Genomic DNA, 17,155 nt, shown 5'->3' with positions numbered 1-17,155 from the left:
TGGGTCTGCCCACCCATGAACGATGAATGTTATTCCAGTTATTTAAATCTGTTGATGTTTGTATAAAAATATTTTATAATTATGTTAATGTAATTCCTAATTTTTATTTTGGTAGGCATACCACCAGATATTTTGTTCTGTTTATGGTGATGTGGCAATTTTCCATTTTAAAATAACTGACTTAATTGATAGATGACTGGATGGAGAGAATAACTACTCTCCTTTCTTTTCCCCTTTTTTTCATCTCTCTTTCTCTTCCCTTCCCCTTCTGTTTTCTTCCCTTTATCTTTTTTTCTGTTTCTCTTCCTCTTCTCCCTTTCTTTCTCTACACACTAATGCATAACAGCTAGAGGAGAAGTCACTACAGATATCTCACACATATAATATGCACAATAATGAACTCAGGGGTGTTGTGAGGCCCAAATAAGATAGCGAAAATAAAGCACTTTGCAATATCTGAAAATAATATATATATCCAAGATTATGATTATCATTACTGCCTTCTGTCTGACAATGGTTTCATTAATTTCCTCTTCTACAGGAACTCCTAACTGAGCTTCAAACAATGTTTATTGAACAATAAAGGAATGTGCTGCTAAATGTTCAAGAAGAGGCTCTCTACAAAAAAAGTACTTGTACCACACACATTTACTCTTTGAAGCCTAATATGCATTGCCATTTTCTTGTCTAGACCATCAACAAACAAATAAATCAAGTCTCAATTTGTAGTGATTGCTGGTTTCTGAGTTATAAATGAACAATGGGCTCTTTTATAGCCATTTCCAACTCATCCCTAATTAGACTTGATCTTCATTATACATCCTAGAAAAACTTCACTGGCATTTGCTTCAGCAGCACATATACTAAAATTGGAATAATACTGAGAAAATTAGCATGGCCTCAGCACAAAGATGACTTGAAAATTCATGAACCATTCTATATTTTAAAAAAGACCTCACTGTTGGGCAATCAGCATTGGATGCAAACCTGAGAAGAAAGAAGTTCAATGGATAACATTTGTGATATTAGATTGCATTGTCAAAGGCCCTAAGCTACTTATTCAAATAAATAACTGCTTCTTTCTTGAAGGATTAAAACTTTTGCTTGCCCACAGGGCAATGGAGAGATGTGTGGTGGGAGTACATAGGCTAGCACAATGCTACTGATATCTTGCACGCAGAAAATGGTAACACGAGTATCAAAGTAATATGACTGGGAAAGGAAGTGGTCTACAAATGTGGGGAGAGGAAGGGTCAATAGATGGATAGTAAATGTCCTAAAGACATGCAAGGTCTTTGAGTTATGTCTCACCCCCTGAAGATTTGAGGGAGAACATGACAAGAATGACAAGATGGGTTGGCATGGATAGACCATATTCTATACAATTAGAGGGAATACTCATGTTGATGACATACTAGGTTTTTTAAGTATTGCTGTCTATTTTTGATAAGGGCAGAGGACCCCATAGTTGTAGTTTATTTACACAAGAATGTATATATTCATGTACCCAAGGATACGATAAGAGTTTTGCCCAGGTTCCACATTTTCTAGGAATATTTCTCTGCTTTGAGATGCCAATTAATACTACAAAAGAGTTTGTGTAATCATCTCAAAAAAATAGACATCTCAAAGATCACCAAAGTTTCTAATATTTGCACATTTTATCTGCCAGTGTTTACAACAGAAATAATTTAAAGACAATTCTAAACATGCTGATGTTATAAATAGCAAGGCTTAATTGGAATTCTTATTGTGTTTGGTGCTAACAAAGCTCTCTAAAACTAATTATCTGATTTGATCCTTATGATAACCTTTAAACTATTGAAATGTATAATTTGACTTTGGCCAATTGCTTTAACTCTCTAAACAATACTTTTCTTATATGTAAGATGGGCTAATAATACTTGCATTTACTTCACAAAGTAATTATGAGCAAAGTACTTTTGTAAGCTATAAAAGATAAGAAATATGAGCTATTAAACCAATCAATACATTTTTTCTTAACTATGTTGAATATTATTTTTATTATTTTTTTTTAGGCAGCTGGGTGGCTCAGTGGATTGAGAGCCAGGCCTAGAGACTGGAGGTCCTAGGTTCAAGTCCGGCCTCGGACACTTCCAGCTGTGTGACCTTGGGCAAGTCATTTGACCCCTATCACCCACCCTTACCACTCCTGGGCTAAGGAAGGTCCCTAGCCCGGATGAAAAAGGAGGAGGGTTGGGCGTGGGGCTAGCAACCCCACCCTGTAAAAACTACATCTGCTAAAGAAACTGCAACCTAAAGTAGGGGCAGCTGGGCTAGCTCAGTGGATTGAGAGCCAGGCCTAGAGACAAAAGGTCCTAGGTTCAAATCTGGGCTCAGACACTTCCCAGCTGGGTGACCCTGAGCGACCCATTGCCTACTGGTTGTGGCCCTATGCTCCTAGAATGGAGTCCCAGGATAAAAAAAAAAAATTTAAACATTCAAAGCAAGAACAATTAGTTAGATAATAGAATGTGTTTAGTTAGAAGAGGTCTTTGAAGTCATTTAAGCCAACTTTATTTCTCAAATAAAAAAACTGAGGCCCAGAACAATTACAATTTGCTCAAAATTCTAAAGCAATCTAATGACAGAGTTGTCACTAGAACTAAATACCTCAACTCACAGACTTGTGGTCTTTCTTGCACTGTGCTACCTCTGTATTCTAGCATTAGATTTATACTTAATTAATGAGGAAGGAGAATTGGAAATAAGAAAAATATTGTAGGTGTGTATATATACACACAGACATATATACAGACACATATACAGACATATACATATATAAAACATATAACAGATTATCTACATAAAACTTTTTACAAATATTATCTCACTTGATCTTCACAACTATATGAAATAGGTGTGATTATAATTCCCTTTTACAATTAAAGAAACTGAAGCCAATTTAGGTTAAATGATTTGTTCAGGGTCACACAGAGAGTAAGTATTTTAAGTTATATTGAAACTCAGGTCTTTCTAACTTTGGGCCCAGAACTTTATCCTTTGTACCATCAGCTGCATTTTCCATAAATATCATACTTCTTCCCTTCTCTCTCTTCCTTATTTAGCTCAAGAATTTGGTTTTCAACCACTTGCCAAAGCTTCCTTGATGATTCAAGCATCAGGCAGAAGTAGAAATGTTCTTATTTATTTTAACTCTAATTATTAATTTATTTTTAAATAACATTTTGAGTTCTGAATTGTCTCTCTTCTTCCTTCCCAACTCTTTATTACAGAAGGCAAAGATGTGATGTAGATATATTTATGTGGAACCATACAATATATAGTTCCAAATATCAGTTCTTTTTTTGGAAGTGGATAGATTTTTCCTGCATAAGTCCTTTAGAGTTGATTTGAATAATCTTATTATTCAGAATAGCTTTCTCATTCACAGTCACTCTTTGAGCAATATTGTTGTTACTGTATAGAACATTCTTTTTGTTCTGTTAATTTCATTCTATATTAATGCAAGCCTTACCATGTTTTTCCTAAAAAACAGCCTACCCTAAATTTCTTCTACCCCAGTTGTATTCCATTACAATCACATACTAGAGCTTATTTAGTCATTTTTCAATTAATGGGCATTCCCTCAATTTCCACTTCTTTTCTACCACAAAGAGAGCTACCATAAATATTTTGGAAGATATAAACTCTTTTCCTTTTTTCCTGATCACCTTGATAAATAGATCTAATAGTGGCATTGCTGGGTTAAAGGGTAAATACAGTTTTATAACTCTTTGGGCATAATTCCAAATTGTTCTCCAAAATGGCTGGATTAGTTCACAATTCCACAACTATTGTATTAGTGTCTCAGTTTTTCCATACCCCTTCTAGTATTTATAATTTCCCTTTCCTATCATTTTAGCCAATCTAATAGGTGGGGTGGTACATCAGAGTTGGCTTAGTTTGAATTTATCTAATAAATAATAATGTAGAACATTTTTCCATATGGCTATATTTATCTTTGATTTCTTTTTCTGCCTGCTTATATTCTTTGACCATTCATCAATTGGGGAATGATTCTTTTTCTGACAATTTTTACTCAGTTATCTATATATTCGAAATGTGAGGGCTTTATCTGAGAAATTGGCTATAAAAATTTCTCCCCAATTTTCTGTTTTCCTTTTAGTCTTGACTACATTGGTTTTAATTGTACAAAACCTTTAATATTTAATGTAATCAAAATGATCAATTTTATATCTTATGATGCTCTCTACATCTTGTTTCTTCATAAATTCTTCTCTTATCCATAAATCTGAAAGGTAATATATTCTGTGTTCCTATAAGTTGCTTATGTCTCCTTTTGTATCTAGGTTGTGTATCCATTTTGACTTTATTAGTAAATAGTATAAAATATTGGTTTATATCTAATTCTTACCAGTCTTTCCAGTTTTCCCAGCATTTTTACCAGGTAATGAATTCTTATCCTCAAAACCTAGATTTTTATAATTATTAAACATAATGTTACTATAGTAATTTACTGCTGCATATTATATACCTACTCTATCTATCCACCTACTACTTAGCCACTGCCAGGTAGTTTTGATAACAACTGTCTTATACTACATTTTAAAATCTGGTACTGCTACACCTCCTAATATAAATACTCTTTAAAGAGGGATTCTTAACTTGGGGCCAATATACTTCCCAAGGAGTTGACTGATAAATTTCAGGGTAAGGGTCTGTGAACATGTATTCAAGTTTTCAACTTACATTCAAATAACACTTCATCAAAACTAACTTGCACTACTAACCTTTGCAATTCCTTATTTCATACATTTAAAATCATTATCCTGAGAAGAGGAGGTTATCACATAGGTTTCTTCAGACTGTCAAGGGTCCATAATGCTAAAAAAAGGTAAAGAATTTGTATTCTAACTGAAAATTTAGTATATCCTTTAATTATTAAAAAAAAAAACCTCAGTTTTGAGAAGGGGTCCACAGGTTTCTCCTGAACCCCACAAAAGTTATTGACATTGAAGTTTAAGGACTTCTGCTCTTAAAAGTTTCTCTGATTGGCTATAGAGAGCTTCTGGCTAGATCTGTTGTGAGAAGCAGCTAAGGGAAGAAGGTACAGGTGAGGTAATCCCACTACTAGTCCACCAACCTGAAGACAGCTGTGGTAGCAGGAACAAGAGGCTTGTTTTGGGGTGATCCTGATATTTTAAAATATTAAGGAGGGCACCTCATGAGTTGACTAGAAGAAGCTCTGTGAGCTTCATGATAAAGCAGGAGACTTATTGCTAAAGGAAAAATATTCTATATGAGTAGTTAAAGCATTTCAGCTCTGGGAAATTAGCTAGTGGTTCTCTTTCAGATTCCTCACAGTCTTCAGTTTCCAGACTGGTCTTAGTCAGGAAAGCCTTTCAAATCTCTTGTTGTTCTAAGGGGACTTTGCCAGTCCCAGAGGCAATTTAAAATTGGAAGTTAAAATGTGCAACATATAGAAACTTTGGGGTGCTTCAGGGATAATGTCTCAAAGACCCAATTACAGAGATTCAACTTTGGAAACTTAATTGGTGCCCAAAAGGAGAGAAATGTTACTAGAGAATATGGAGCTGGGGCAGAGCTTCACCATCTTCCTCCCATCCCATCCCAGAGCAGGGCAGATCTGTTCTCACACAGGTCCCTTGAGGGCTTTGAGTCACTATTCCTGGTTTCTTTAGAAAATCATGCTTTACTTGGAGAAAAATTAGTGTAAAACTATCTTTGCGTCAACTTCACTCAAGCAACACAAAATATTCCAGCTTTTAGAAATGGTGAGAAAATGGGAAGGAGGTTATGACCTTCTGCCCTGGTACTCCAGTATTTTCTCTGCTATTTGTAAATCAATGGTAAACACCGGAGGTTTGACAGGTAAATAAGACAGGGTTCTCCTCAAGGACTTTGTAATAAAATAGGAGGAAATAAGCCAACTATATAAATGAATATGATAAAATAGTAACTAGTATACATATATGTATAAATTATGAGATCAGAAGAGGAAAATTAATCTGAAAACTTTTCTGGGACTCATATTCTTTTGTAAAAAAGAAATTAATTTCATATAAATAACACTTAGGTAGAAGTAAGGAGACTTGTGTTCTTGTTTTGGTTTTGCTATTAATGAATTCTATGCAACGAATTGAGAAAAAGTCATATTATTCCTTAGATCTTAGTTTTCTGATTTGTAAAATTAATAGTAATATTATTTCTAGCAATATAATCATTTGCTTTTATTTGAGAAAAAAAATTTCCCTCACAACCTTCTAGGTAAAATGCTAAAATATTATTATTTTCATTTCACATTTAAGCAAAGTGAGGCTCTAAGAACTAGTTACTTTCCCAAGTTCAGCCATTTCTTAAACACTTACTATGTGGAAGTCAATGTAACAAAAACCCAATTGATAATTTCCCCATTGTCAGTAGATGGCTTTGGGAGAGTACAAAACAAAGGAAATCATGATAATTACCAAAGAACTGAAAATGAATCTTTGATATTTATGAAGAACATATGCCAGCTCCTTTCTCCATGCCTTTGCCCAGGCAATCCACCGTGCCTAACGTGAATTTCTCATAGAATTCCTCATTTCCTTCAAAACCTATCAATACATTCTATACATAGTTTTTCCTGTTCCCCCAATAGCTAGCACCTCATACCCAATTGCATTTGTTTTTTTCTTGTTCTGTATATTGCTTAGTCATGTACATATTGTCTCATTTGCAAGATCCTCAAGAATATGAATTATTCCACATTTTATCTTTGAATCCCCAGTGCCTAACACAGAGGAAGTGATTAATAATGCTCATTAATTGACTGACAGGAAATAGCAAGCCACCAAAGATTTATAAATAGAACACTGGCTATGCACAGAACTGTACATTAAAAAAAGATTATCTTAGTAGCTCCATGAAGGCTAGATTGAACATGAGACACATCGGAGGGAGGAAGACACTGGATATCTTTCGTGTCTATGGTGAGCACCTTCAGCTAATATATATTTGCCTTTTTATACAACATTTAATAGTAATAATCAGAGAATTTTTGGATCAGATCTATTATTTTTGTTATATCTGTGAAAGAATCTTCAATGAGCTTAACATATACACATAGACATCTTGTTGGAAGAGAGACTTCGTGGTTTCATTTTCCCTCCATTCTCTTTTATGGTTAAAAAAAAACAAAAAAGTTTGTACATAATAAGAGCAATATTGTATGATGAACAACTGTGACTGATATAGCTATTCTTAACAATACATCCATCCAAGACAAGCCCTAAGAACTCATGATGAAAAATGCCATCTGCCTCCAGAGAAAGAATTTATACAGTCTGAATGCAGACTGAAACATACTACATTTCACTTTTTTCTTCATTTTTTGGCATTTTTTTAAACTTTTGTTATTCTTGTTCTCTTCCACAAGATGGATAACATAGAAAAACATTTTACATGATTGCACGAGTAAAATCGATATCAAATTGCTTACCATTTCAGTGAGGTGGAGAGAACGAAGAAAGAAAGGGAGGGAGAAAATTTGGAACTCAAAATTAAAAATAAATGAATGTTAAAAATGGTTTTCACATGTAATTAGAGGGAAAATAAAATATATAAAAAAGATAAAAAGAAAATAACAGAAGATTGTATTCTTTACTCAATTGTACTGTCATTAAATATGCTCGAGTAAAACTGTCATTTGGGAAACCTAATGTGTTCCCTTCTAATATTTCCACAAAGAAAGTCTCCAATATATGTGGAAATTATTCTTACAATGATTTTATAAATATGAGAAAGAAGGCAATAGGTCTGTAGCCACTTATATTTTTTAAACCCTTATTTTCTGTCTTATTACAGCTCTTAAGACAGAAAGTCAAGGGCTGGGAAAACAGGATTAAGTGACTTTCCTTGGGTCACACAGTTAGAAAGTTTCTGAGGTCATATTGGAACCCAGGTCCTCTTAACTCCAGGCCTGGTGATTGCTCCAGTCTGTCACATGGCTGCTCCCCATTGATGTTTTCTTAATTGTCCTTTTGTGTTTTTTTATTTTTTGCAATAGAAAAAATATCCATGATTCTTTTCAATCTTTTTGTATTTTACTTAAAAATCATTCCCTCAATGTCCCTAAATGAGTGTCATGTCTAGGATGGGCTTCCTTTTCTGTGTATACTTAATCAGATGAAGTTCATCTCCCCTAATAGATTAAGTAAGCATGCAGAAGCAACAAAAAAATAGCTCACCAAACTACTTGATCATTGAATTCATAGTCAGCCTCAGATCATTTTAGGATTTAGTGCTACTTGCGATATATTTTTACAAGATAATTTTATTCATTTTTATTGTTTGTTAATATATTCTAATATCTTTCATATGTCTTTTTAAAAAGTTAATCTGGGGGCAGCTAGGTGGTTCTGTGGATTAAGAGCCAGGCCCAGAGACAGGAGGTCCTGAGTTCAAATCTAGCCTCAGATACTTCCTAGCTATATGACCCTGGGCAAGTCACTTAACCCCCATTGTCTAGCCCTTACCACCCTTCTTCTGCCTTGGAACCACTATTGATTCCAAGATGAGAGGTAAGGGTTTAAAAAAATAAATAAAAAAAAATAAAAAGTTAAGCTAACTGATACAGACATCCCCTGTGCAGTCTCATCTCTGCCCTTTTTCACATTCTTTGAAATAACCGATGTTTTCATCTTCAGAATTTCACTCTTCAGAGTTTTCCAACTCCCTTGGACTGACTTTTGCAGGATATTATACCCTGAATTCTAATTTTCTCTGAACCCTTTGAAATATGTTTTCCTCAAATCAAGAGTACACATCATATTGTTCCTGGATTTCCTTTTCTTTTCCATCCTGGAACCTATGATCATTTCTTCCCAAAATTTGTCATTTCTAATTTGTCACTTAGTTCTTCCTTGTTAGAATTGGGTCCAGAATATTAGTTATGCTCCCTATTTTTCTAAAGATGAACCAACCTTATCAACTTGGTATAAATTTAATTTAAATATACATATATATATATGAACATATATACAATGCAATAGTCTCTAAGATTTTATTTAAAACATTTTTAATTAAAAATAATTAATGAAATTAATCTACTATTTCCTTTCTCTAATTGCTCTCTCTGGTTTAGGTATCACGACACTATTTGTCTCATAAAAGACATTTGATAGGATCTCTTCTTTTAATTACTCTTTAAACATTAATAGAATTCACATGTAAATCCACTTGGATGAGATTTTCTTTATTTAGTTCATTTAGAGCTTGTTCAATTTCTTTTTTACTAAGTTTGAGTTCTCATGTTCTCTTTGATCTTTATTTCCTTTTTAATGTTAATTTAAGAATTTGATAGATTATCAACCATTTCATTTAAACTTCTCATTTTGCCAGGTTTTATAAAGTAATTATTTCTGACAATTTTCTTTATTTCCTTACATTTTATTATGAATTTCATCTTAATCACATTGGAGTTTGGTAATTTGATTTTTCTTTCTTTATAGAAATTCAGTGATTTTTTCCTAGATAGGCAATGTGTGGGTTGAATTCACCAGCATATTTAGCACCAAGTTCATGCTTGCCCATGGTTTACCTGTTTCATTAGCCTACTAATTTCATCTTTTAAATAATCTTTTAATCTTCATTTTTTCTATTACTATTCTAATTTTCAATATTTTTCCTTTTGTGTTTGTTTTCAGGGTATTAATTTGTTTATTTTCTAGATTACAATGAAAGGGGTATATTACCCCTTTCTTTTTATATTTTATAAATGTTTTTAGGAAGATAACTTTTCCTCACCGAATAATTTTAGCTGTATCTCATGAATTTTATTATCATTGTTTTGTTTTAATTCTCTTTAGCCTAGGCATTATTTCTATATTTTGATATTGGATTCATTTATTATTTATGGTGTCATTATTTTATATTTCTTAAGTAAGTATTTTTGTTTATATTTCTTATATTTAAAACTAGTCTTCATTGTATTATGGTATGAATGAGAAATGTTTCATGTTTCTGTATTTTTACATTTTAATTTGTTATTTCTTTGTGCTATATCACATGATCAGTTTTATGGTACTCTTGATAGTGAGAATATGTATATTCTTTAATATTTTAATTTAGAAGTTTCTATCAGATCTAGTTAATTCAGCATGTACTCAGCTCTATTTTTTCTTTCCATTTATCTTTCTGTAATTCCTATCCAGCTCTAAAAAGGGGAAATTTACATACCTTGTAATTAGAGTACTAGTATCTCTATATTTCTTAATTTTTAAAATAATGTTACTAGTTTGTGCTTTGAGAAGTTAGATACCATGCCATTTAATTCTTATCTATTTAAGAATGGTATTTTTTCATTGTCTATCTCCCTTTAAATAGATTTTAATTTCTATGTTTATTTCTCTAGACGCTGTGAATTTTTATTGTTTCTTTATATGAAATCCTTAAGTACTGTCTCTTTTGAAATATCTGAAAAATAATAAATTATGTTCCAATCATGCATTTTCACTTTTTATTTTAAGAATATTTACTGAATGCAGAATATGGTAGAGTTTGTTTTCTTATATTTTCTGATCTATTGTATTATTGTGAAGGTTAGTAAATTCACACAAATTTATAATTATGAAATATGTTATTTTCCATTGAATTCTTCTGTACTAATTTCTTCTATCCTGCTTTTTTTCCTTCCTCTTTTCATGTACAATTTGTCTACATAGTACAATAGAAAGAACAATGGCTCTGGAGTCAGAGATCCTGGATTTGTGTCTCACTTATTTTTTTTTCAGTCCTGCTTCTAATTCTTCTAGCTGTGTGACCTTGGGCCAGACAACTTCACACATTTTCCTCACTAGGGAAATAAAAAAATTAGACTGGATGGCTTCTAATGGCCCTTCTACCTCTAAATCTTTGCCATTTGTGTTGCTTGTACTAATTTAATAATCTCCCACAGACTTTCTTCCCTACTTCTCTCCAAATTTCTTTTCCTCTCCTCTCTCCTCCTCTTTCCCATTTGCCTTTTCTCTCTTTTTTCTTCCATCTCCTCAAAATCTTATTTATCCTATACCTTATTCACTCTCTGAACTTAAGTAATATTTGTACCAAACTTTTCCAAAAAATATTAATTTGCTTCATAAGCATTCTTAATCTTTTCACCTTTTAGACCACGTTGCAATCCATTGTTGTAGTCATTAACATTATACTTCCATATTCTTTATTTCATTAGGTCCCTCATTCATAGTAGTATTTCTGATTCAGAATTGAATACTACTTTCAGTAAAATAGACTGGTTTTAAACCTCATAATCTGTAAATTAACTAGTTCATTCTCTCTAATGACAAAGATGTTAACTTCTCTGTGACTTAGTAGGGCTTATTCACTTTTAAGAAACTGGGGTTACCTCTATTCCATGATGCCCATACCAGTTTGGGACTTCAGTAGAAGACTATCTACCACCAAGATGGTAGATATCACAAATTAGGATTAAAAAAATTACAAATCTAAAGTTATATATCCAGCTTTCCAATTTAGCATTGTCATCACTATGACAATTAGTCCAGGAATATACCTTGTGTCAAGAAATAAAAGAATATGGAATCTTCCAAGCCACAACTGTAAGTATTTAGAAAAAATACTTGTGGCTGTTTTGATTTAGTAATATTCCCCTTTTTTAGCTATTCTCAGCAATAAAAAGATCCAAATAAATTCTGAAGGACCTATGATGAAACTACTACGCACCTCCAGAAAAAGAACTGATGGAATATGCATATAGATTGAAGCATAATAGTATTTTAAACTTTATTTTTCTTGTTTTTTGTCTCTTTTCTTTCACAATGTGACTAATGTGAAAATATACTTTCCATGATTTCACATATATAACCATTATCAAATTGCTTGCCTTTTCAATGAGGAGGGTAAGGGAGAATTTGGAACTAAAAAGTGTAAAAAAATGAAAGTTAAAATTTTCAAATTTTAAAAGGAAAATTCCCTCTTTCTAAAATTGCTTGAAGAATATTCAGCTACACTCAGACTTTCATGTATTATAGAAGAATCAGAGAATCTTTCCTAGTAAAAAGTACCCAGGTTCATTTTAGGGTACATCTCACTTTTCCGATTCATTTCATATACCAAGAAGATTTGGGGACATCAGTCTCTGGCACTCCCCAAGACTTGTTAACTCCTCTTAAAGCATATAGCCTTGTGAGATTTGAAAAATGAACACTTTTATTTATAAGCTAATAGTTAAAAGACAAGATTCTCATTTGTCCCCATAAAATAACCATGCATCTTAACGAGAGCAAATTTTCCAACCACGCTATTAAGAAACCTGTACAATCCTCATGACTTATGTCATTGACCTTGTTAGGGTTCTTTTTTAGAGACAATTAGGCTTGATTCTCTTGCTTTCAACTGCCTTCATTCATTATTCCATTTGTGCCATTTTGTTTGATTCCTATAATTTTTCTTCACTTCCACCAGGAGATGGTGCTCATGCCATCTCCATCTTCTGGAGTTTATGGTTTCTACAACTTAATTCCATTTGATTACTCTGTAGTTTCACTTTTCTCCAGCAGGGAGTGCCTACCATCCATCTACTCAGCTCTGCAGTCCTGGTGTCCTCTAGCAGGATAGTATTCACACTCTCTTGAGGGTAACTAACTCATATACCTTGTTTGAACTGGCTAGACTGGGAGGATTATTTTGTTTTTTGTTTTTTTTTTAAAAAAAAAAGAGTGAATCTCCATTACTTTTATTTTAAGAAACATTTTTTAAAGCAAATTTTATGTGTATCTCTTGTTTATATAATGCTTGGATTTACACAGGTGCCCTTCCCCTTCTCCTACCACAGAACCATTGCAAATAATTTTTTAAAAATAAAATTCAGAAAGAAAAGGGAGTCACAGCTTTGCTGTGATTTGCTGCTACTAGTGACAAATTTTTCTCTTATTCTTCCCAATTCGCTATAGGGGAAGATTGTCCTTAGACAAAGTGGTCAGTAATCTCATTTTTCAGCCCAAGGCTAACTGATGGCAAATGTAGGTATCTCTTACCATTTAAAAGTTAGGCTCCATAATTCAAAGCTACCTTGGAACCTCCAGCATTGAAGTAATAGATACCAAACACTGGATTTTCTTAAGTGAGACTATCCTAAAAACTACCAAATTATCCCATGTGACAAGTTAAACTCAGTTTCCTTTTAATCTGGGCCTTGACCTAAATCATACTTAGATGGACAATATTCTTTGTGCCAACTGTCCAGCTACATTTGGCTTAGAAGAGGCTCTCTGGGGCATGATTCCTCAACTCTCCTATCATTATCTTTTGTTTCATCATAGATTCCAACAAACTATATAAAAGACAAAAATGATTACAATGATTTTGCATTAGTAGGGTATCAGTGTTCACTGGCACTGAACTATAAACTTATAAATTACTTAATATCTTAGCTACTTTCTATTGGTTGATAATCTATCACTCTCATCTTGTTTTTTAAATAGGCACTGAACTTTCATTGAAAGACTACAGATTCTTTTTAACAATTTGGCTGACGTTGCTGATTCTGCCATCTACTCTTTTTTTCTATTTGGTCTTTTAGACATAGGTTGGTGGAAGGTTTCTTTTAGTTGATTTCTCAGTTAGGTGCTAGTCATGAGTCTAGTCTGTTCTCCTTTAGTTGTCCCAATTTTAGTTGGGATTTCCCATTTCTCTGTTAAATGGATAACTCTTTCTTGATACTTGGCAATCCAAGGCCAACTCACCCACTTACAGCTGATCTTATTCAAGAGAATAAGAAAAGTCAGATTTCAGACAATCATATGACCTGAAAGAGGTGACATGGGAGCTCCAAGGATCTAAAGAAGCCTAAGAATCAGATACCATTTTCTTTGGAGATATATGGAATCTGGACCCTGATCTTCTCCTCTGATACAGGTTTAATTTCCAGTGGAAAATGACCATTTTAGATTCACATTGACTTAAACATGATTGTCAACTATGATTGACTATGAAGCACACTAGAGAAATTTATACAGTTTTATGAGTAGTAGTAGAATGGATGAAAGGAGGGCTATTGGACTAAAGAGACAGAGGTGGATTTTCCATGATTTTAGTGTCATCTCAAGTACTGGCCCCACTGCCATTTCCTGACATCAATGCTATTTACTTTAGTTTCTGAAAAAATGACAACTGAATCTCCTTTCATTAATTCCCAAATGCATACACCCAATGGAGATCACAGAATAATAGTCTTAAGGCTGGAGAGGATCATAAAAGTAATACATTATAACCCACTTATTTTATAAGTGAGAAAACAGAGAGGTAAAGACATTTGCCCAAAGTGATAAAAAAGGGCTTTAAATTCAATTCCTCTGACTCCAAATGTAACATTCTTACCACTGCATGATGTTGTCTCCTTGTCCATAAATGTGGCAAAATGCCTTTGTATATGTTCTTTTAGTGAAACTAGCTTTCTTGATCCTGAGACCTGAGCTTTCTCTATCTTCAATCTACCAATCAATCAACAAGCATTACTAAGGGCTTATTGTGAGCAACTGTGGCTCAATGTTTAGGGTATTGCATCTTGGGTGAGGAAGATAAACTCAATCCCAGCTGTGTGACCCAGAGCAAATCATTTAACCTCTGATTGCCTGGCAAAAGGATACACTGGAAAAGGAAATGGCAAACCACTCTAGTATCGTTGCTGAGAAAATTCTACAAATGTGGCCACAAAGAGTTGGACATGACTGAATGAGTGCAATAAAATGTGCCAGATATTCTGTTAAGCACTGGGAATATAAAGAAAGACAAAAACATAGCTCTTTCTTTTAAGCAGCTCATATTGTAAAGACAGAGGCAACATGCAAGTAATTATGTCCAGTATTTGTACACACGCATACATATGTATATGATAAATCAGAGCTAATAAAAGAGTGAAGGTATTAGCTTTAAGTGGAACTGGAAAAAGATAATTGAAGAAGCTGAGATTTTAACTGAGACTTGAAGGAAGCTGTGAAAGCCAACAAGTGTAGTTGAGGAAAGAGATCATTCCAGGCATGAGGGATGACTCTTGTAAAGAAATCTAGAGACAAAGTGCCATGTGGGAGGAACAGCAAGGAGGCCAGAATTACTGGATTACAGAGTTCCTGGAGGGGAGTAAGATATAACATTGAAAAGATAGGAAGAGACCAGGTAATCTAGGGCTTTAAAGGGAAAACAGAAGATTTTGATCTTGAATGTAATAGGGAGCCACTGGAGATTATTGAAAGGAGGGTAAAATGGTCAGACCAATGTTTTAGAAAGAGCGCTTTGATAGCTAATTGAAGAATGAACTGGAGTGGGTAGATATTGAGGTAGGGGAGGCCAATCTGAAGGCATTTTCAATAGTCTAGGCATGAAGTGATGAAGATTTGCACCAAGGTGGTGGTTATGTGAATGAGAGAAGATATATAAGAAAGATATTGTGCAAGTAGAAGCAATAAGAGTTTAGCAAATTGAATGTGTGGGATGAGTGGGAATGAAGAGTCAAGGATGAAATATCAAGGATTTTTGCATGGTTGACTGGGTGAATATGATGGTATTCTTTATAATGAATAAAATTACTTGGATACTATATATTAATTTGTAATTATTTATTAGCAAAGTTGAGAGAGAGGAGAGAGAGAGAGAGAGAGAGAGAGAGAGAGAGAGAGAGAGAGTCCTGAGGGAAAAAGCACACTACTGCTCTGTCCCCTTTCTTATAAGGCTAATGACATCACTTGTACTAGTGCTTTCTGATTGGACAGAACAGGACCCCTGATTTCCAGACACATCACCATTCCTTCAGGGACATCCTGCTAGGATGCCACATAGGCACATTTGCATTTGAGCCCATCTCTTCTAGAAAGTCATAGCACGTATGTGTGGTTAGTCAAAGGGACAGGCTATCAAATGAATAAGGGAGTATATTTTATATTAAAAATTCACATATCTTGAATATAATAGTGAAGTTGGAAAAAGGGAGGATTTTGTGGTATTGGTGGGGAAAGCAATTTATTTCCTTTTGGGACATATTGACTTTGGGAGGTCTGTGGGGAAATCTATTTCAAGATGCCCAACAAGCAATTGGTGATAAGAAACTGGAGGTCAGGATAAAAGTTAATATTGGTTAAGTAGATCTGAGAATGTCCTCCATAGAGATGATAATTGAATTAATAGGAGTTTATGAGATCATCAAGCAAAAGAGGGAAATTGAAAAATAGTTCAAAAGGCTGTGTAGTCCTTATACAAACTTTAGTGAGACCTTTCTGTTCTTGTCTGGTTTGTTTTGCTCTTGGTTACCCATACTTATGTGGATTTGTCAGACACCTGCAAGGTTGATCTTCATGGTGACTCACTCCTTTGTAAAAACCCACTTACCTTAACTCTTCATCCCTGATTGATTCAATCAGGTGCCAGTGGATAATGGGCCGATCCCATTATTCAGGCAGCCATAACAATCACAATAATAGTTTGTCATTTGTGGTCCTCCTAATGGGTGGGGCCAGCACTTTATTTCCATCACTCCTTTTACTACTACTTCCTGCATTAATCTCTTTGAAAAGTGGCACTGAAAAGCTCTTCTCCTGAGAGGCAATGAAAGATTTATCTAAATGACTACTATGATCTCAGTACCCCTATCTCCAAAGCTATCTAGCACTATAGACATTAAGATAAATCAGTATATCTACCTTTAAGGTTCATAGAACCTCAAAGAAAGGTTCCCTGAAACTCTCAAGTAATGAGTTAACATTTCTATAATGCTTTAGGATTTGCAAAACATTTTGACTTGATTTTTAATTAATATTTACATCCTTCCCACTTCCATTAAAAAAAGAAAAAAGCAAAATCCTGTAAAATCTCTTTCTCTGTCTCTGTCCCTGTCTCTCTCTCTGTTCATCAAGCAAAACAAATCTCTATGTTATCCATGATCAAAAATATAGACTTATTACATTACCTAAGTTTGTCATCTCAGTTTCAAGAGGTGGATAGTAATCATCATCATCTATCCATTGGAAACTTGGTTGATTATTGCATTGACAAGAGCTTAAATCCTTCAAAGTTATTTGTCTTTATGATGTTGTAGAAGTTCTTCTTTCCATTCTTCTTACTGTACAGATGGCCTTTTTTTTTAGTGAAGTAGGAAGCCAAG

General features: G+C 33.9%; 1 non-coding gene across 1 annotated transcript; it reads left to right on the top strand.

Annotated features, from left to right (window-relative positions):
• The first annotated feature begins 843 nt into the window (after window positions 1-843).
• LOC123232694 lies at window positions 844-946 on the top strand. The gene has a single exon (XR_006505220.1). It is a non-coding gene; the product is annotated as a U6 spliceosomal RNA (small nuclear RNA).
• The last annotated feature ends 16,209 nt before the right edge of the window (window positions 947-17,155 follow it).

This window comes from Gracilinanus agilis, chromosome 1, assembly GCF_016433145.1.
Source record: "Gracilinanus agilis isolate LMUSP501 chromosome 1, AgileGrace, whole genome shotgun sequence".
Taxonomy (NCBI): Eukaryota; Metazoa; Chordata; class Mammalia; order Didelphimorphia; family Didelphidae; genus Gracilinanus; species Gracilinanus agilis.
Note: the sequence above shows the minus strand (reverse complement) of the source record. Positions and strands in the feature narration are given on the sequence as shown.